The following is a 21,206-nucleotide window of genomic DNA, read 5'->3' on the forward strand; positions in this document are numbered from 1 at the left end:
CAGAATGGTTTCATCCGGTTCCCAGCACCAGAATACGGTGCTAATAATGTGTGACATTCTTTTTGTTTCAAGCTAAGAAACAAGGTAAAACACCTGCTATTTCACCAGTATACACAATTAATGATTTTATCTGGGTGGTCTGCATATTATGCATATTTGACGATAGCGATTTATTGTAACTGATGCGGTTGTTTTTGTAAAAACGCTCGTGCGAACTGTGGGGCAGATTTACAAGCCCCTTGTGAAATCATTATCGATGCTAGTGGGGTAACCGAAATATAAGCTCAGTTTATTCCACAACATGACATATGAGGTGATTACAGAATCGAGCAATTTTATCTCAGACACCTATCCATCCTGTCAGTTGGACAGCAGAGATGATAGATAGGTGAACCTGCAGATGGCACACTGATGCCACCCGTGATTGCACAGTCCACTGTGCTAACTTTCTGGCACTTCCAGGGAGCTGACATGTCACAAGTGTTCATTAAATTCAGGACTGGTTATTTTAAGAACAGGGTACGTCACAGAAGCATGCTCATGAAATCCTGGTCAAAGCCCTATTAATGATACTTTAATGCAAACCTCAAGCGGAATGCAAGGCTGGAAGGCCTTAGCCGCATAAAACTTTGCCAGAACTTCTTTTCAGGATACATGGCCAAAAATGCAAGTCTGGGCTTCTTTCCTGAAACCCCAGAGAGTCCGGCTTTTGCTAGAACGCCAGGTTTACCTCACTGACAAACTTCCAGTCATAGGGCCTGTCAAGACCGGACAGCCAAAGTATCTTCCCGGAATGTCTAGTCAGGTTGCCTGCCAGAAACGTAATCAAGTTATCTTGAGTTTTTGTAAAGCGCGTTGCTGATTTTCGGCCACTGCAAAGCCCTTTGAGTAAGGGAGACCAAGGCATAGTAACCTACTCATTTTGGTCTGGGGCAGTGGACAAAAAATATTCTTTTCAGATCTGTCCTGAGCGCATTACACTTCCATGCAGTGCCCACCGGTCACAGCCAGCTGCACCTATTCGAAACCACGGGTTTCAACGTGGACCATGCCCAATGCATGTACTTTGGTCATGCCCGGCTTCCACTGCTCTCATGTTCTTCTGGGCATCACCATAGTCCGTGCTTTGACTATACTCTGTCCCTGCGCCACAACACCACGTCAACAAGTGTGTGTGTTGTTTTCACTGACAGGATCACAGACTAAGTGAAACCAATTTTAGCATCCTCAATATACATTTGTGGTCCAAAATGTGCATATTTGAGCAACAGACGTTTTTGCAACGTATGTGGATGCTGCTCTTAGACTGAGGAAAGGGAACTCTGTCCCCTTTATTTATGCCCTTGGCCCCCAGTGGAGAAGAGCTGCTGTTTCCCACTCATGCAGGTCCCAGTAAAGGAATTTGCACAAAGGGCCTTCCCAATCTGCCAGTGGTCTGCGTTCAGCTCTGCCTAGCCTTAGCTTTTCACACAGGGATATATATATATATATATATATATATATTACCTACTGGCGGTCGCCAGTAGGTAGTTATAGTTAGGACCACGTTTCCATAGGAAATCCGCAACATTCTATTTTGAATAACTTTGGCGCCGGTCGACCAATCCTCGCGAATTTTTCAAAATAGGTGGGGTGCTACGCTCCGCTCCTACCCTGAAAGTCTCGGGGGGATTCGTCAAGCGGGGGCTGAGATAAAAGGGGGGTCCCAAAACGCGTTTTTCCCATGCATTTTTCCATAGGACCTTTAGACACAGCTACCGCCCGAACGGCTGAACAGAATTACTTGAAATTTGGCAGAGAGGTAGTCCTCAGGTCAAGGAAGTGCCTTTTGTAGGTTTGGTGTAAATCTGTTAAGTAGATTCTGAGAAAATAGCCTTTAAATCAATATATATATCTGAGCCAGCTTAACGTGCGCTTACGGTGCGCTTACCGCACGCGTACGGTGGCGTGCGCGAGCGCGATTCTGATTGACTCTTAGATCTTAGTAAACATTCGAATCGGTCGAAACCAGGAAGCGGCGGCCGCCATTTCGTGTGTTTCACTCAGAAAAAAAAAGGGTGATATCTTGAAAAGGGGGCAAGGGAGAGAGTTACAGACCCCCTAACATTTGTAAGGGGGTCAAAGAAGGACAGAAAAGTACAAAGAAAACATTTATTGATTTAAAAAAAAATCGCGGGGTATGCGTACGGTAAGCTCAACGTACGCGTACGGTAGAAAAAAAATTAAAAAAAAGAAATGAAATGCAGATTTAAGAGTTTAGATATTAGGGGGCTCTAAAAAGAGCTGTTGTGTTTATGAAGTGATTTTTTAGTGGTACCTACAAGTAAGTACCGATGCAGAGTCTAAGGTTCAAGAGGAAGACTCTGTTCCTTTCATCATTGAAGTGCACACCATCTCCTCTATAAATGTCTTGCATGTCGTAACGCAAGTTGTTGTGGTAAATGGAACCCATACCATGGTCACGGAGGAAAGCAGAAACAGATTTGTTGACGTGCTTTCTTGCTTTGTCAATCTGCGGACAGAAATGATTGGACCAGTTCCATTTTTGCCTTTGGCATATGTTAGAAAACACAAAGGCAGTTTTAGGGAAAAGTGAAAACAGTTGTGCAAAGGTGTCCTTCATAAGCATTTCCAGACCTACCCCAGTCAAAGTGCCTAGGTCATTGCCACCACAGTGCACTATTATGAGGTCAGGGTGTTGGATTTGCATGAAGGATTTCACCAATGGCATCAATTGGTGCCACTTTAACCCTCTCTGACCAATCCATTTAATGTCTACATTTGGCAAAGCAAGGTCTCTCACCATATCTGTTTTCTCTGCATACTTTTCACTCCAGAAGACATAGCTGTGCCCTACAATCCACACTGTGAACATCTTCAAAGGAGAACTGGATGCACTCAGGAGGTGTCATTCAGTAGAATTGTAAAAAGAAATGAAAGACAGTTTGGAAATGGAGGCATACATATTTTTTTTATAAAAAAAAAACTGATTGGCTGTTTCATACCATTCTAGAATAAAAACTAGGCTGTATGTGTAAATTAATAGAAGCATGTTTTGTATTGGTACAGAAAAATGTGTTACCAAAGAACACTACTATGGATTTGCTGTTAGGTTTGAAAAGTCAAGCACTCTTGCTCTGTGGAATTGAAACATTGTTTGGTGAACTTCTGACCTAACTCCACACAGCAGTGTTCCATGAGCTGTTGCTATGGTAGCAGGCAGAAGTCAAGTTGGGGGAAGGGTACTAGGCAGAAGTCAAGTTGGGGGAAGGGTACTTTTGGAAAAGGGTTGGTTTTCAACCAATAGAAATGTGTGATTACATTTGAAAAAAAGGGGGAAGCACTGAGATTTGAAATTAACATGTATATGTGTGGAAAAAGAGAGGGAAAGTTTGCCATTATCTGGTTCTGCTGAGAGGAGAGAGGTGTAAAGAACAGAGATCCTGGCTCTGATAATCTGCTGTTTGAGTGCCACATTTCTTTCACAACTAACTAATTTTAAAGGTGAGTTTAGAGTTTGAGAGGGGATGTATATGGTAAATTAAGAAATGAATAATAGAAATAGAATTCCTTTTGTTGAAGTTGTGTTTATTATTTTCTGTTTTGGGAGAAATTTAAATGTGAGGAACATGTAAAATAATATGGACTATGTTTTCACGATAAATTAAGGTGTACTGGTAAAAATAAGGAATACTTTAAGGGTTTGAGGTTGCACTCAGTAATGCAAATACATACAGCATCAGTAAGGCTGGTTGCCCTTGCTGGAGTGTAGGCAAGTGTGCTTTCAAATTGGCAAAGAAATTTCGTTTTGTGACTAATGTGAAAACATGACTCTGTGTGCAAATAGGAATTACAGGCAGAGATTTATTGCGTATTGCTCTGGTGATTTCACAGTTGCATTAGATGGAAAGGGGGAGCCATTTTTTTGTGCAGAAGCAGACTCTTAGCACACACCCAGCTGCTTATCCTGTGGAATCATGCACAGTATTCACAACCGAGTGGGGTTTGAGGTTTCAGTCAGTAATGCAAATACATTCAGCATCACTAAGGCTGGTTGCCCTTGCTGGAGTGTAGTGAGTCATCCAGGTTACACATGGTGCTGGTCTGAAAAAGCAGTTTGGACATGTGCTTTTTTAAGAATCTGAAAAGTGGATTCAAAATGTGTCAGTCTGTAAAAGTACTTATCACCTGCCAAAAAAAAGAGTAGTAAGTGTGCTTTCAAATTGGCAAAGAAATTTCGTTTTGTGACTAATGTGAAAACATGACTCTGTGTGCAAATAGGAATTACAGGCAGAGATTTATTGCGTATTGTTCTGGTGATTTTACATTTGCATTAGATGGAAAGGGGGAGCCATTTTTTTGTGCAGAAGCAGACTCTTAGCACACACCCAGCTGCTTATCCTGTGGAATCATGCACAGTATTCACAACCGAGTGGGGTTTGAGGTTTCAGTCAGTAATGCAAATACATTCAGCATCACTAAGGCTGGTTGCCCTTGCTGGAGTGTAGTCAGTCACCCAGGTTACACATGGTGCTGGTCTGAAAAAGCAGTTTGGACATGTGCTTTTTTAAGAATCTGAAAAGTGAATTCAAAATGTGTCAGTCTGTAAAAGTGTTTATCACTTGCCAAAAAAAAGAGTAGTAAGTGTGCTTTCAAATTGGCAAAGAAATTTCATTTTGTGACTAATATGAAAACATGACTCTGTGCGCAAAGAGGAATTACAGGCAGAGATTTATTGCGTATTGCTCTGGTGATTTCACAGTTGCATTAGATGGAAAGGGGGAGCCATTTTTTGTGTGCAGAAGCAGACTCTTAGCACACACCCAGCTGTTTATCATGTGGAATCATGCACAGTATTCACAACCGAGTGGGGTTTGAGGTTTCAGTCAGTAATGCAAATACATTCAGCATCACTAAGGCTGGTTGCCCTTGCTGGAGTGTAGTCAGTCACCCAGGTTACACATGGTGCTGGTCTGAAAAAGCAGTTTGGACATGTGCTTTTTTAAGAATCTGAAAAGTGGATTCAAAATGTGTCAGTCTGTAAAAGTGTTTATCACTTGCCAAAAAAAAGAGTAGTAAGTGTGCTTTCAAATTGGCAAAGAAATGTCGTTTTGTGACTAATGTGAAAACATGACTCTGTGTGCAAATAGGAATTACAGGCAGAGATTTATTGCGTATTGCTCTGGAGATTTCACATTTGCATTAGATGGAAAGGGGGAGCCATTTTTTTTGTGCAGAAGCAGACTCTTAGCACACACCCAGCTGCTTATCCTGTGGAATCATGCACAGTATTCACAACCGAGTGGGGTTTGAGGTTTCAGTCAGTAATGCAAATAGATTCAGCATCACTAAGGCTGGTTGCCCTTGCTGGAGTGTAGTCAGTCACCCAGGTTACACATGGTGCTGGTCTGAAAAAGCAGTTTGGACATGTGCTTTTTTAAGAATCTGAAAAATGGATTCAAAATGTGTCAGTCTGTAAAAGTGTTTATCACTTGCCAAAAAAAAGAGTAGTAAGTGTGCTTTCAAATTGGCAAAGAAATTTCGTTTAAGGGCCTAATGTGAAAACATGACTCTGTGTGTAAATAGGAATTACAAGCATAGATTTATTGCGTATTGCTCTGGTGATTTCACAGTTGCATTAGATGGAAAGGGGGAACCATTTTTTTGTGCAGAAGCAGACTCTTAGCACACACCCAGCTGCTTATCCTGTGGAATCATGCACAGTATTCACAACCGAGTGGGGTTTGAGGTTTCAGTCAGTAATGCAAATACATTCAGCATCACTAAGGCTGGTTGCCCTTGCTGGAGTGTAGTCAGTCACCCAGGTTACACATGGTGCTGGTCTGAAAAAGCAGTTTGGACATGTGCTTTTTTAAGAATCTGAAAAGTGGATTCAAAATGTGTCAGTCTGTAAAAGTACTTATCATTTGCCTAAAAAGTAGTTGAAAGTATGCTTTGCAATTGGCAAAGAAATTTCGTTTTCTGCCTAATTTCAAAGCATGACTTTGTGTGCACACAGGAATTATTTTTAGATATTTAATTTGTGAAGGTGTTATTGTGATTTTCATTTATAGGAAAGGGGTTTATAGTATTTTAAGATTTCTAAAGAACATAAAAAATGTAGTAATATATTTATATAAAATAAAGGATTTTTTTTTAGTTTTTTTCAGGTATTGCTGAAGAGCAGTGAACAAAATTTAAGATGCCTACAAAATCCAGACTAAAGAAAGACCACAAAAAAAACCTATATTTGAAGACAACTGGAGGACCTAAGTTAGTTGGAGATGCTCATGTTGGGAAAAAGAAAAAATCTTCTGGTAAGCAGACAAAAGATTTTTTAAAGAACATATTCAAAAAAAGGAAAAATGTACAAAATGTCTGTACTGGAAAGAATGTTTTCAATAGAAAAGGACAGGAAAAAATTGAGAATTTAGTTAATGCAAATATACCTTCTGCAACTATAAAGATTAACTTAAACAGAAAAACAGCGTTTAAAGAGATACGTAGAAAAATGTTTCAGAGAAGAGTTATGTCCAATTTGATAAAGGATGTGAAGAAATATAAGCAAAAGGCAAAATTTTACAAGAGAAAAAAAGAAATTGAAGCCATTGCAGCAAAGGCATTAGAATTAAAAAGGAAACTATTCATTTTAATTTTGAATAGGATGCGTACATTAGATAAAATGGTTAATGTACTGAAATCACAAAGCAAAAGGAAAAGAGTAGTGAACAGAACAAACTTTTGTAAAGTGTTTTTAGGAAAATGGATGCATAGTTCAAGTAGTGAACCTTTTTTTAATGAAGAGAGCTATTTTCAAAGTAATAGTTTGCTGCATGCAGTTGACACCAGAGGTCGTGCTTATGAAGTGAAAAATGGTTGCATAATGGAGAAGGAGATAATGGTTCCAAGAGATGAGGTACAAGTGATGGCGGATGAGGCTATGGGGAGACGTCCTAAAGCCCCAGTGTACACTTGGAATTGTAGTAGTATTTGCACTGTGCGTCAGGAATCTATTGATACATTTCGTGAGTTTCTAAGAGAATATAGTAAAAAAAGTGTAAAACAGAAGATTAAGGTGCTTCAAAGTCTAGATCCATGCAGAGTGAGAGAGAATACTGGTTTGCAGGGTCATTCTCTGGCTTGTCTATCTGGAAAAGTGTGTAATAGTGTTTTCCATCATTTTAGGATGCTGGCTGTTCATCATACTGAAATGAGAAAGTTTGTGAGACGGTTGTATTTTGCTAAAAGTCCAGCAATAAAGTTAGATGAATTGAATAGGGCTCTGTTCCGTGGATCGGTATCAGATGTAGAGAAGGTTGTTGATGAAATTCAGTTTTGTTACTTTGGTCCTGAACAAAACAGTGCAGAAAAGGACACAGTAAATGAGGAAGAAGTGGAAGAGAATGTAGAACCCTCTGTAAGTAAGACATTTAATGATCACATAACAAAATTTGCAATAATCTCTAATGAAAGACCAAATATTACTTGTATTTGTTGCCGCAGAACTCATTATAGAAAACAAACTAGGAATGTTGATCTCTACAGAAAGAGTGAAAATGAAGATAATTATAAGTGGAAGGATTTTGCCACATATATATTTCTTGAAAATTGTTTTGAATTGGGTGAAGATCAGCGTATTTGTAAATACTGTTACAACAAGTTAGAGGAAAATAGAATGCCGACCAGAGCTGTACATAATAATTTAGAATTGGATGATATTCCTGCTGAACTTTCTGAATTAAATACATATGAGTCTATACTCATTCAATGTGTTCATCCGTTCCAGACCATAGTACGTATGGAGCCCAAAACTGGTAAATTACCTCCTTCAGATTTACTGAGAGGTTTAAAAGGTAGAGTGGTGTATTTGCCCTTGGATTTGAAAAAAAATATGGAAACTATTGATGCGGATACTTTGGAAACTGAACCATTAATTATTCTGGTTAATGGTGTACCTACAAAGAATAAGAAGATTTGGCAGGAGCTGGTAGATGTACGGAAAGTACAAAGAGCAAATTTGTATTTGAAAAGGAATAACAAATGGTATGAATCAATTTATATAGAAGAAGAAGAAGAAGAAGATTTACAAGAAGACACAGAAACACCAACTGGACAAATTGAAAAAGTGGACAAGTCAAAGGAAGAAGAAATTTATGAACATTTTAGCATACATCCTCTTCATTCAAAAGAAGTTATGGGAGACAATATTGATCTGTTTCAGATGAAGAAAGCAAAAGGAACTCCTGTGAGTGTATGGGAGGAGAGCTTGGAAGCTCGATGTTTTCCCCAGCTGTTTCCTAAAGGAAAAGGAGGACGATACGATGAACGTCCAGAACAGATTCCAGCTTCTGAGTATCGGACTACAAGACTATATGCTGAAGATCCCAGATTTCGACAAAGTATTCCTTATTTGTTCCATCTTTTATTTGAAAGCGACTTGTCTGCACTGTCTTATGCAGTAAATCACATTTTAAAAAGTGGAGTACATTTACAAAATGTGTCTGCTAAGGATTTTATGGAGAAAGTGCAGCACCGAGATGATCATTTGGAAACACAACTGATCAATCTGATGGCTTGTCAGCGTGAGACAAATGAATATTGGTACCGACGCCATGGTGAATTAAAATGCATGTTACGGAATTTAGGAACACCAACATGGTTCCTTACCCTAAGCTGTGCTGAGTACGTTTGGGATGATTTACTGGATTTTCTACGAGAGGCAAATTCAATCATTAAAAACATCGAATACAAGACAGCAGGAGAACTGTGCTCATTGGATCCGGTTAATGTTTGCAGATATTTCAATCATAGATTTGAGGCTATGATGTCCTTCATCTGCAATAAAAAAAATCCACCTCTAGGAGAAGTAGTGGATTTCTTTTGGAGAAAAGAGTACCAGGCAAGAGGTGCTCCTCATATTCATATGCTGTTGTGGATCAAGGATGCCCCAAAGTTTGGAACAGATGCTGATGAAGCAGTGTTATCTTACATTGAAGAATATACAACATGTGCTATACCAAAAAGCACAGAAGAGAAAAAGTTAAAGGAGCAAGTTTTACGTTTCCAAAGTCATCGGTGTGGAAAATACTGTCGACGGAAATACAAGAGCAAAGATAAATACTACACTAAATGTCGATTTGGATTTCCTAGACCTGTTCTTTCAAATGGAAGAGTAAACAGTTTTATGTCATCTGTGAGACATACTATCACAAGAAAATCACCTAAGAATACCTACAACCCTGAAAGAAAAGAAGAATCAAAAAATATAAATGACTACAACCCAGTCATTTTATCCATGTGGAATGCTAACATGGATATACAGTATGTAGCTGACAATTCCATTGCTGTTGCTCGATATGTAACGTCTTACATTACTAAATCAGAAAAAACTGAATTGAAAGAAATGTGGGAAGAGATTTCTCACGAGAAGACTGTCAGTAAGAAGCTGTACAGTTTCAGTTTAAAGATGTTATCGCATCGAGAAATTGGATCCTACGAATGTTCAGATAGGTTATCTTCTGCAAGTCTCTACTCGAAATCAAGAAGAATAATTTGGGCAAGTTTAGGCCTTGCAGCAATGAGAAATCGGGTACTGAAATCTGTTGGAGAAATTGAATATTTGGCCGAGAATGACCCAGAAAGTACAGATATTTTGAAATCAAACATGTTGGACACATATTATCCCAAGAGAAGTCATCATCTGGAGAACATGTGTCTCTATGAAGTGCTGCAGAACTACATTTATTCACGGAAAGCCGCAGAAGACATCAACAATGGAAAATATAAAGTCATTGGTGAGGAAGGATGTTTGGTGAAGCAAACAAAAGGAAGTTTGATAAATCACAGGAAGCTGAGTTGCGACACTACTGACAAAAAGGAATTTTACTACTTGGCTCTTTTACAGCTGTTTAAACCATGGCGTACAGAGGATGAACTACTGGGAGAATTTCAAAGCTATGAAGATTCTTTTAATGCTTGCAAAGACAGCATACAATGCAGTACATTCTCAACTTATCTGCAAATGTTAAATTAAGAAATTGAACAGGAAACTACAATTGCAGCAGAAGTAGCTAGAGACAGTTCTCAGGACAGCCAAAGTTCAGGAACACTCAGTCAAGATCCCCTAGGACAACCAATCGTTGAAAATGAAGCATCAATAGCCATGAATGAAGTGGAAACGGCTATGAATCAAGCTCAAGAAGAATTTATAGACTTACAAAATTTGGAAAGACAACTGAATGAAGAGCAGCAACAAATTCATGAAGAGATCAGAAGCAAAATTGATCACGGATTTCAACATGAAAAAAAAGAGTGCTCATGCACATCATTTCATCCAATCAGGATGTATGTAAGTGGACAAGCTGGAACTGGAAAAAGTTTCTTAATAAAAGTCATCAGAAGCTACCTACAGCAAAAAACGGATTCTACTTTGTCTTGTGTGGTTACTGCTCCAACTGGGTTAGCAGCCTATAACATAAAAGGAATCACCTTACATCGTTTGCTAATGTTACCAGTGGAGCATGAGAACAAAATACAATACAACAAGCTAACTGGAGAAGCATGCTTGGAAGTTTCAAGAGTATTGAAGAAGATGCAAGTTCTCATTATTGATGAGGTGAGCATGGTATCAAACTTAATGCTTGCATTTGTGCATTTAAGAATGCAGCAAATTCTAAGGACAGACTATGACGTGTTATTTGGTGGAAAACATGTAATAGTTTTTGGGGATCTTCTACAGCTTACTCCAGTTAAAGGACAACCAGTGTTTAATACTGTGACACATGAAGACACAAAGAAGTCATTGGGAAGCATTGGTAATGCAAATATTTGGTCCTTCTTTGAGTACAAGGAACTTACTACTAATATGAGGCAAGCAAACGATGAAGAATATGGAAGTATTCTGAAAGATATCAGGATTGGACTACTCACTGAAGCAGGCACAAAAGCATTACAGAGTCGGTTGCTACATAATTTATTTCCAAAGGAAGAAATAGTTGCAGAGAAGATATACAAGAACATTGCAGAAAAGAAAAGTGTCATCTGCTTAATGCCAACTCTACGTGAATGCTCAATATTCAATGAGGAGCTTTTGAAATTGGAAAAGGAAGATATCAGGAAATTGGAAGCAGTGGACAAAATTGAGGATGGAAGAATTACTATCACATTAACAGGCACACTGAAAAATAAATTGGATTCACTAGAGAAGAACATTTCCAAAACAGCTGGATTAGAAAAAAATCTATATGTTTGCATGAACTGTAGAGTATTTTTAAGGAGAAATTTGGATGTTGAAAAAGGTTTAGTTAATGGAGCTATGGGACGAGTTGTGGGTTTTATTAATTATCAGAAAAAAGATGGAATTGAATGTTTAAAAATAAAATTTGATCAGATAGAAGAAGTTAAAGACATTTGTCGTTGTTCAGTTCGTTTCATGCTTGTGAAAGACTTATATGTACGTAGGAAGCAGTTTCCGTTTTCGCTAGCATATGCTGTAACTATTCACAAGTCTCAAGGATTGACTGTAGATTGTGCTTTTGTGAACATTGGTTCAACTGTGTTCAAAGAAGGTATGGCTTATGTAGCTTTGTCACGAGTGAAAACATTATCTGGTTTATTCATGATAGACTTTGATGATTCAAAAGTTAGTGCTGATACAAATTGTGTAAAGGAGTATAATAGATTAAGAAGAACCTATGCTCCTCATTTAGGTCAGTATCCTGTGTTGGAGAAACGTGTAGTTTGTCGTAAAAGGAGAAATGAGAATATCTGTAATGAAGATGTAGAGAGGAGGAAAAAAAAGAGGAGTGATGTAATTGCAAGCAAAAAGAAAAAGGAAAATGAAGAAGAGGTTGTAGGATGTCATTTTGAAAATATCTCTGGTGTCAACTGCTACGCTAATGTAGTGCTGAATGTTGCATTTTATCTGGAAAGTGTGCAAGAGCAGATAATAGTAAATCAGGGAAAAAGATTCTGTTCTGAGTTGAGTCTCCTTTTTCAAAAGCTGAGTAATGATAAAACTCAAATAGAAAGTGCTACTGAAATTAGAAAACTTTTAGATGTATGTTCAGGACGAACACAGTTTTCTCAAAATGTACAGCAAGACACACAGGAATTCTTGATGTTTTTTCTTCAGGTACTGGAAGAAGAAGGGGTTCCCATTAAAAATTAGTTCGGTCTCTCTTATAAATGGGAACATAGTTGTGAAAACTGTTTCAATACATGTGGCTCTAATCTTGATTCTGAAAGGTTTATTTATTTAACATTGCCAGAAAGTAAAACAGTCCCTTTTGCTAAATTAGTTAAAGATGCTAATCATAACATGGAATGCAGTGAGTGTCAATCTGAAATGTTATCAACGTTAATTTTAACCCCTTCAACGCTCATGACGGAACGGTTCCGTCATGAGCGTCGGTCGAGCTGTGCTCATGACGGAACCGTTCCGTCATGACCACGCCCGCGCAGGTAACGGTCAGCACAGCGGGGGAATCCGCCCCGCATGGAAGGGGTTAAAGGAATACGGACAATATGTAATTTTAATGATGCAACGATGTAAAGCAGATGGTTCAAAATTGGATACTTTAATAAAGAAGTTTACAGGACAGCAATTATCAATTTCAGGAAAAACTTTTGTAACAGTTGCAATAATTTTCCATGAAGGACCTACTGTTACTTCTGGACATTACACAGTTTATCTTAAATGTGAAAAAGGCTGGACACTGTGTAATGATTCCCAATTGATTTTCAAGCAACGTTTGCCTTTTGATTTAGCACATTCCTATCTAATCTTCCTGAAACCTAAATTTTAGAGAGACTTGGCAAGATGTGTACAAAACAATTTTACCATTTTATTGGATTACCATTGGAATTTTAAAAAAAAAATGATTTTTCAAATTATCATTTGGCCTAATGGAAAGGTAACCAATTGTAATGTGGACTTTTTAAATTTTTAATGAAACTTTGGAAAACCAAAAATTTAGAAAAAATCGGTAACATCTGCACAATTTAAATTTTGGAATGTTATTGGATTGCCATTGGAAATGTATTCAAAAAAGATTTTTAAAATTACTATTTGGCCATGAGGAAAGGCAACCAATTGTATTGTGGACTTATTTAATTATTAATTAATCGTTCGGAAACCAAAATGTTACAGAGAATCGGTGAGATCTGTACAATTTAAACTTTAGAATTTTATTGGATTACCATTGGAAATTTAATCAAAAAAGAATTTTAAAATTACTATTTGGCCTAAAGGAAATGGAACCAGATGTATTGTGGAGTTATTTGAGATATATTTTGTGATTATACTTCTGAAACAAAAATGTCAGACGATATTTTAAAGAAATAAGTATCGATATTAGTTGATATTTTTTTAGAATATTATGCATTTCTATAATGTTATGTTTAAGTTAAAAGAGATTCTGGGCTTTTTTTATACAATCTTTGAGATTGTTATTTTTTTTTTGCCCGCCGTTAAATGATGAATGCAATTGCTTTCACAATTTATAGTGAAATGCAATATATTCTGAAAACAGCAAAAAAAAGGCAAAACTATTTTTTGGAAAAAACATGTAAATTCGTGTACTGTGTAATATATTGATTTATTAAATATTAATACTTTTTTCTTTTTTTTCAGATTGTGAAAGAATATTTTCCAAAAAAACCAACCATTTTTTCAAGTAATTTCAATTACATTTTAATTAAAAATTAAATTGTTGGGTGGGACAGGTAACTGAGAAATTAGAAGGTCTCTTTCTTCCACTTTATCTCAAAAAGATTTTTAGTATTTAGTTATTAATTCCTCAAGGATCTTGAGATGTGGTAATTGATTTTTAGTGTTTTTAAAAAAAAAAAAAAATACGCTTACCGTACGCGTACGGTAGAAAAAAAAAAAACGTTTTAAAGAAAAAATAAAAAAAAGTTGAGAGGTAAGGTTGGCTCTTAAAAGAGCCGTTGTGTTCATGCAGGGACAGAGGAAAGGAAGTATGGGAACATTAGCTGGTTGGACATTTGTGCTGATCTATTCTGTTGTTAATGAGGGAAACACTGGTCTCCCTGTGAACAATTAGATCATGGCAAAATGAACACCGCATAGTAACCCTACCAAACCGAGGGTTCATTTCCAGAGGTTCAGAAAAAGGTGATTGTGCCCCCACAGATGAAGGGCTCTGCTGAGCTTCCGAAGAAGGACTCGGCTGAGCTGCTGTGGATGTGCTCGCTCGACTTACTGAAGGGTTGCCCCTAGTATGTCGTGCATGTGTCCTAGGATGCACATCCTTAAGGTGTCTCAACATAGTGTGATTCCCAAAGGAATACTTCTTGTTGGGATTACCTCGCGAAAGTACACGCTGGCACAGCTTGCAAGTCACCAGTGCAGCATTGACTTTTTTCTCACCCTCTGGAAAACTGAAATACTCCCATATGAAAGAGCCCTTCTGTTTCCTCCTTCTCTGCCTGATGGTGGTGCTGCTAGCCTCACTCTCAGCAGAAGAGTGCTGGTCTGCCATCGTATCCCAAAGACAACTCAGCTCCTTCTCCTAAGGGATCACAAGCAGAAATGAGGGGAATGGGTGTGGTGTAGGAGAGTTCTAGAACTGAAAGTAGTTTCAACCAATCAAAAGTTGTGTTTCATGATCACATGACCCACCGTGCGCGTACGTTACGCTTACGTTACGCTTACGGTGCGCTTACGGTGCGCTTACGGTAAAAGTGCGCATGCGCGTAAAAAAGACACGCGCTCGCGCGCATGCACAAAACAGTCACTCTACAACACTTCCGCGTAACGTGCGCGTGTAGCGTACACGCCTACGCGCCCCACGCACAGTACGCGCGGCTACGCAAATTGCGTAACTATACGCAAACAGAGTAGATAAATTACAAACATTGCGTAAACCGTAAGCTTACCGTACGCTTACCGTACGCGCACTAAAAACAAAACAAAAAAAAAAAAACTAATATTTTCTATGTTATACTAATATATGTTACCTTTTTGGTAAAAAAAAAAGAGAAAACTTGATATATTGCATATTTTTTATTAAAAAAACATAGTGTTTTAAGAGAATAAAAAGTTTTAAAAAAACATGTTTTTTTAAAAAAAAAACACATTTAAGATAAGAATTTATAATAAAAAAATCATGCAAAATCAAAAAAAAAAATATGGGAATCACATATGTTTTAGGTAAGAATTAGCATTTAAAAAACCATACAAATTCACTGAAAAAACCATGGGTTTCACACACGTTATAGTTAGAAATTAGCATTTAAAAAACCTTGCAAATTCACTGAAAAAACCATAGGTTTCACACAAGTTATAGTTAGGAATTTGCTTTTAAAAAACCTTGCAAATTCAGTGAAAAAACCATAGGTTTCACACACGTTATAGTTAGCTGGACATTTCACTCGTAAAAAACCAATGAAATTTTCCCGTTATAGTTAGTTAAGCTAACTATAACTCGCGCGCCCGCAATGCACTGCTGATGACGTCACATATTACATCACTCATGACATGGTCAGTGACATCACTCATGACATCACTGATGACATCTCAAATGACATCACTGATGACATCACTGATGACATCATCCATGTGATGGAGTGGCAGATCTCCTCTCACCCTAATATAACCTTTGATACACACATTCAAAAAGAGAGACTGAAATTTTCAAAAAAATGGACATACCAATACCAATTACAACAACCTCTTCAATAATTCTAAGAACCACATAAACATCCACTCATTCACCAACAGTCCTGTACAGTCACTCATTCGTGTACTCACACATCATATGTACACATACACCAATACATCCTGTTACACAATGCCACTCATCCACAGAGTTACTGACACACATAGTCACTCATGAAAAAAAGAAAGAAACATACACTTACTTGCATATACAGTTATACACACACCACCACACTTACTTCTACAGAAACTTACTGTGGTAAATATTTCAGTACCGGTACTATTTTTTATGCGGTAAAGTCTAGTAAGAATAACTCAGTAAATATAAGAGGCAGAATCCGTGGTATTAGAGGTTCTAAAAGGCTTTATTCCTCTACAAAGGAATTACAGTTCGAACTGCAGGCTTCAAATTCCATCACCATGGAGGTTCAGGAAGGAAGGCAATACATTATTGACAGGTAATCATTTTTATAAGAAATGCATTACAGTGAAACAGATGCAGGAGGCGTAACAGTTGATAAGATAGATAAAATATGCATACGTAACTAAAAAAGGCGGACATATAGGCGTAACTTAGAAAACGTCATTATACATGATGTCACAAGTGGGTGGATCCATAAGAGAATCCTGCAATGTCAGCAGAAATATTTGGCAGAGATGCGCGCGCAGCCGCATGACGTGTGATTGACGTGCAACTAGAGGGTGAAGGGGACTTGACATTTAGCTCTACATGTGGAGACAGAAGTCTGGGGGGTCATGTCAACCTAATCCCAAATCATATCTAATACCTTATGTTTAAAGAACTGTATTATCCAAAAGGAAAGGTCTCTCGGACAGAATCTATTCTATACTGACTGTTGGCGCGTGTACAAGCGTCTAAGTGTCTACATGAGATGCGAGGGGGCAGGAATCTTCCATGGTAACAGGGGCTATGAATTACTTGCATGAGGACAGTGAGGCCTGGCCCTTTGCACGGTAGCTGGAAGAATGTTTACCTAAACTACTAGACAGGAATGCATCGGATGAGGAGCGGAGCAGATAATCTTGAAGGTGAAATACAGTTTTTGGCAGGCAACAGGCTGGATCAGGCACCGTTAGCCGCGCAGGGAGTAGGACAAAGTTCATGGATACAGATGCAGGCTCGGACTGGAGCTTTCAGAGGCAGAAAGCAGGAAAAGGCTTGATGGCAGAATTCAGGGCCTACTTGCCTGAATCTGTAAAATGTGGAAAGTGAACCACATAAAGTCGGTGGCCTTTCATACTTAGGAATGGAATATCTGACCCATTCATGGCGGATCTGAAAGAGGACATGTTGACGGTAGACGCACATGTATTTGCGTCTTCATAACTGGAACTGGAGGGAACATACATGTACTTATAGCATGCACATGGAGCCGTTGGGGTCTACGATAGGGGACATAACTGATCACAAAATTCATATTTCCTCATTCCCTCCTTGTCCCCTACGGACCCTCAGGAGATATCGATCTTCATCAATCCATCGATCTGTTCATATAGCATCATTTGTTCTTCTTTCTTCTTCCGGGATCTTGAACGAAAACTTGGATGCGGGATACACGATGTGGCACACAGACCACAAATCGCTGGCCCACATTGTAGACATAAGCAGCAACTGAATAGTATGAGAAAGCCAATACCTAGGAAGGATAGGATCCTCCATCCCCAGGCTGACAACACGCTCCAGAACCAACCGGACCAAGTCCAGGTGCCTGGACTCTGGTGTATCTGGCTCACAATCTTATGAAGGCGAGTTATGGCTTTATATACTGACGGCGAGTTTTCTGGTATGAAAACACAGCAACTTGATCCGATGACCCTACAAGCTCCGCCCCTATCGGCCAGGATGACGTCAAGGACAAGACGATTTTGAAGCACAACAATCCGCATAGCAGACTGCTCTTCTGTTAAATTGCCTAAGGCGGAAGTAGTCTCGTTCACTACTGCTTCAAGGGTTCTAGTTAATCTACGTATCAACTTACTATTAGTGACTGTACCTATATAGGGAAAGAAACCTTTATTGAAATCTGTGTATTGCTCCCATGCCGTTTCAGTGTAATCGACAATCGGGAGATCTCTCTGTTGTCTATTGTGTACTAAATGGGTATTTCTGTGATAATCAGGAGGGGCTAGGAAAACAGGTGGCAGAAGGAATGCTATGTAACAGGTACCATCCCAATCTAGAGGTAGACGTATATATGCGGTCTGGCCACATATGAAGTAGGAATGACGGGAAGCTCTAAATGTAGACTTGCCTTGATCACTGAATTGTATTACAGTGGTGCATTTACTATGGCCCATGTGTATGGAACCATTCTTTCTTAGACATAATTCCCCTTTAACTGGGAATACTGACATAGCGGGCAAGATTGGCGTAGCTTCGGATTCAACATTCAGAATCAGGAGGTTAAGTGTAAAATTACCTAATCCATATACTTCATTTTCTAGATCAGTTCCTGTTCTTTTGGGAAGTCCCTCCTTGTTAGGGTAGCAGACTTTAAGCAAAACTAAGTTCAGGTTTCCCCATACCCAGTTGTCTTGATAAACTACTGAATTTGAATCTAGGGAATTAATCAAACTAAACCATGCTCCACAGGAGCCATTGTGTGTGAACGGATATGGAAAGAGGGGCAAAACTCCCTTATAGTTCTGATAGGGAGGGAGTCGGCCACATATCCAACAATTTGTAGCATTGCTGGTCTGATGGGAATGATGTAACATACTAATGAATGTGTTGTTGCGCAGCGCAAATCTATAAGACAACTCATGCTGAGGTAATTCGCTAAAAGAATGTTCAGCAGTAACATTGTAAGCACGTTTAGAAATAGGGTAATACATATGCAGCAATATACTAGAAATGATGATCAGAAGACTTAGAAAAAACAAAATTAATAATGTTACTGTGCAGTGACTACGAAGTGATTTACAATACGCATGCTTTTTAAGCTGCATCTGTCTATTTCTTTCTCTATTCCGGTCTAGAGGATACATGTCAGAGACAAATTCAACCGATTCACCTTGGAGAGGACTTAAACAATCAAATTGTCTGACTTGCTAGACCTTAATTTCAGTTTATAAAGTTCCGCTTTTGTCTGTTCAACCAAGGGGAGCTTTGAGTCTGTCTGTGAGGGAATGCAGGGCTGAGTGTTCACACTGGACGGTAGTCCATAAAATTTCTTGATATGACTCGAGTGCAACCACCCTTTACGTCCCTCGATCTTCACGGCTGTCCTTGTTGTTAGTAGAACGAGTTTAGGCGATTTCCACCTAGGCTCCAGTTGGGTCTTCCGGTCGAAATTCCGTACCAGAACCAGGTCACCTGGAACCACGTCATGGGGTTTCACCTCAGTGTTATCGGGAAAAGCTGCAGCTACCTGTGAACGACAAGATTGTAGTGCAGACATCAAGGAAGCCAGGCAATCTGTCAGCATATTACAGTCAACATCAGTGATTTTGCGAGGTATAGGCGTCCCCCACATATTTGGTGGTCTACCGAAGATCACCTCGTACGGGGATAGCCCTGTTCGAGAATGTGCTACCATTCTCATGTAAAAGAGCGCAACTGGTAAGGCTACTATCCAATCGACACCTTTTTCTCTACATATTTTGGACAATCTAATTTTCAGGGTTTGATTATGACGTTCCACGAGACCTGCTGCCTCGGGATGTCGGACACAGTGGAATTTCCATTGGTAACCTAACAAAAGTGAAACGTGTTTCATTAGTTCGGATGAGAACGGCTGGCCGTTATCTGAGTATACAACACGTGGTAAACCGAATCGTGGGAAGAATTCTCGAACTAGCTGTTTGGCAGTAGTCGGGGCAGTGTAATCTGAAACCGGGTAGGCTTCTGTCCAACGGGAAAGAGCACAAACAACTACGAGAACATATTTGAATCCTCGACATCGTTCCATCTGGATATAATCCATCTGGAGGACTTCAAAAGCATGATCGGGAGGTTGAAATCCACCCTGCTCTACGGGGATGCTTTTACCTGGATTAAACTGACAACATATCATACAGGTACGTACTTTCTGTTTGGCTGCTGCTCGCAAGTGTTTGTTGAACCAAATGTGTTGAATACTATCTAGCATAGCTTTTTCTCCTAGGTGCGCTGGACTATGTATTGTGTTAATGATGACTTGAACCATGGAGTCGGGAAGAAACCATATAGATTTTTCCTTCGTCATCCATCCTTGATCCGTTTGGATCCCTCCTAATTCAGTCCATTTCTTTATTTCTTCTAGTGTAGCATGTGTCTGTATGTCAATTACATCAAGGGCGGGATCCTTAACTGTCATGCAATGTGTTGGTATCGGAACTATTGTCTTTGTCGTGTCAGTTGTGTGAGTCTGATTCTGAGCAGTCTGTTTAGCTGTTCTGTCAGCTAAGTCGTTACCCTGAGAAATGATATCGGTAACTTTTGTATGGGCTTTGCATTTCATAATCGATATTGCAGTAGGTAAATGAATCGCGTCTAATAGGGCTTGAATGAGGGGTCCGTGTTGGATGTGGGCACCGTGAGAAGTTAAATAACCTCTCTCTCGCCACAGTACACCGAAGTCATGGACGACTCCGAATGCATAACGTGAATCTGTGTATATGTTGACTTTCTTATTTTTGGCTTGAATACAGGCTTGTGTCAGAGCGATGAGCTCTGCTGCTTGAGCTGACAAAGTGTTAATACAATTTGTTTCAATGACTTCAGTGTCTGTTGTGACTGCGTAAGCGGCCACTAACTCTCCTGTACTTGTTCTCATACATGAACCATCTACATACAATGTCAGGTCCGAATCTGATAAAGGGATATCTGTCAAGTCTTGTCTGGGTTTCGTCGTGATAGTAATGACTTCAATACAATCATGTGCTAATGGATCTGTTCCATTTACTGGCAAAAGTGTGGCAGGATTTAACGTATTACAACGTCTGATTTCTATGTGTGGCTGAAACAATGTCAATTCGTAACCGGTGAGTCTCGCTATAGTCAAGTGTTGTGTTTGTGTGCGGTTCAAGAGAACCTCTACTGCGTGTGGTACTTGTACTATCAATTGATGTCCTAACACTTTGTCTGATTGCTAAAGCTGTTGCTGCCACTGACTTCAGGCACGCAGGAAGAGCCTGAGCTACTGGATCTAATGTACTAGAGAAATAAGCACATGGTTTGTGTGATCCTGCTTGTTCCTGAGTGAGTACTGACAAGGCAGTACCGTCGCGTTCTGTAACAAAGAGTGTAAACTGTTTACTGTAACATGGTGTTGCTAAAACAGGTGCTTGGCATAAAGCTTTCTTTAAGCTTTCAAAGGCATGTGTATGTTCTTGAGTCCAAGGGAAAACAGTCGATGTGGCTGCCTCCTGTGTTGTCAACTGGATGAGTGGTTTTGCTAGAAATGCATATTGAGGGATCCACTGCCTACAGTATGAAGTGAGACCTATAAAAGCCCGCACCTCCTTTTGTGTCTTGGGTGGTGACATGTTAGCAATTAACTGGATGCGGTCGGGTGTAAGC

The sequence above is a fragment of the Triturus cristatus genome, chromosome 8 (assembly GCF_964204655.1).
Source record: "Triturus cristatus chromosome 8, aTriCri1.1, whole genome shotgun sequence".
NCBI classification, from domain to species: domain Eukaryota; kingdom Metazoa; phylum Chordata; class Amphibia; order Caudata; family Salamandridae; genus Triturus; species Triturus cristatus.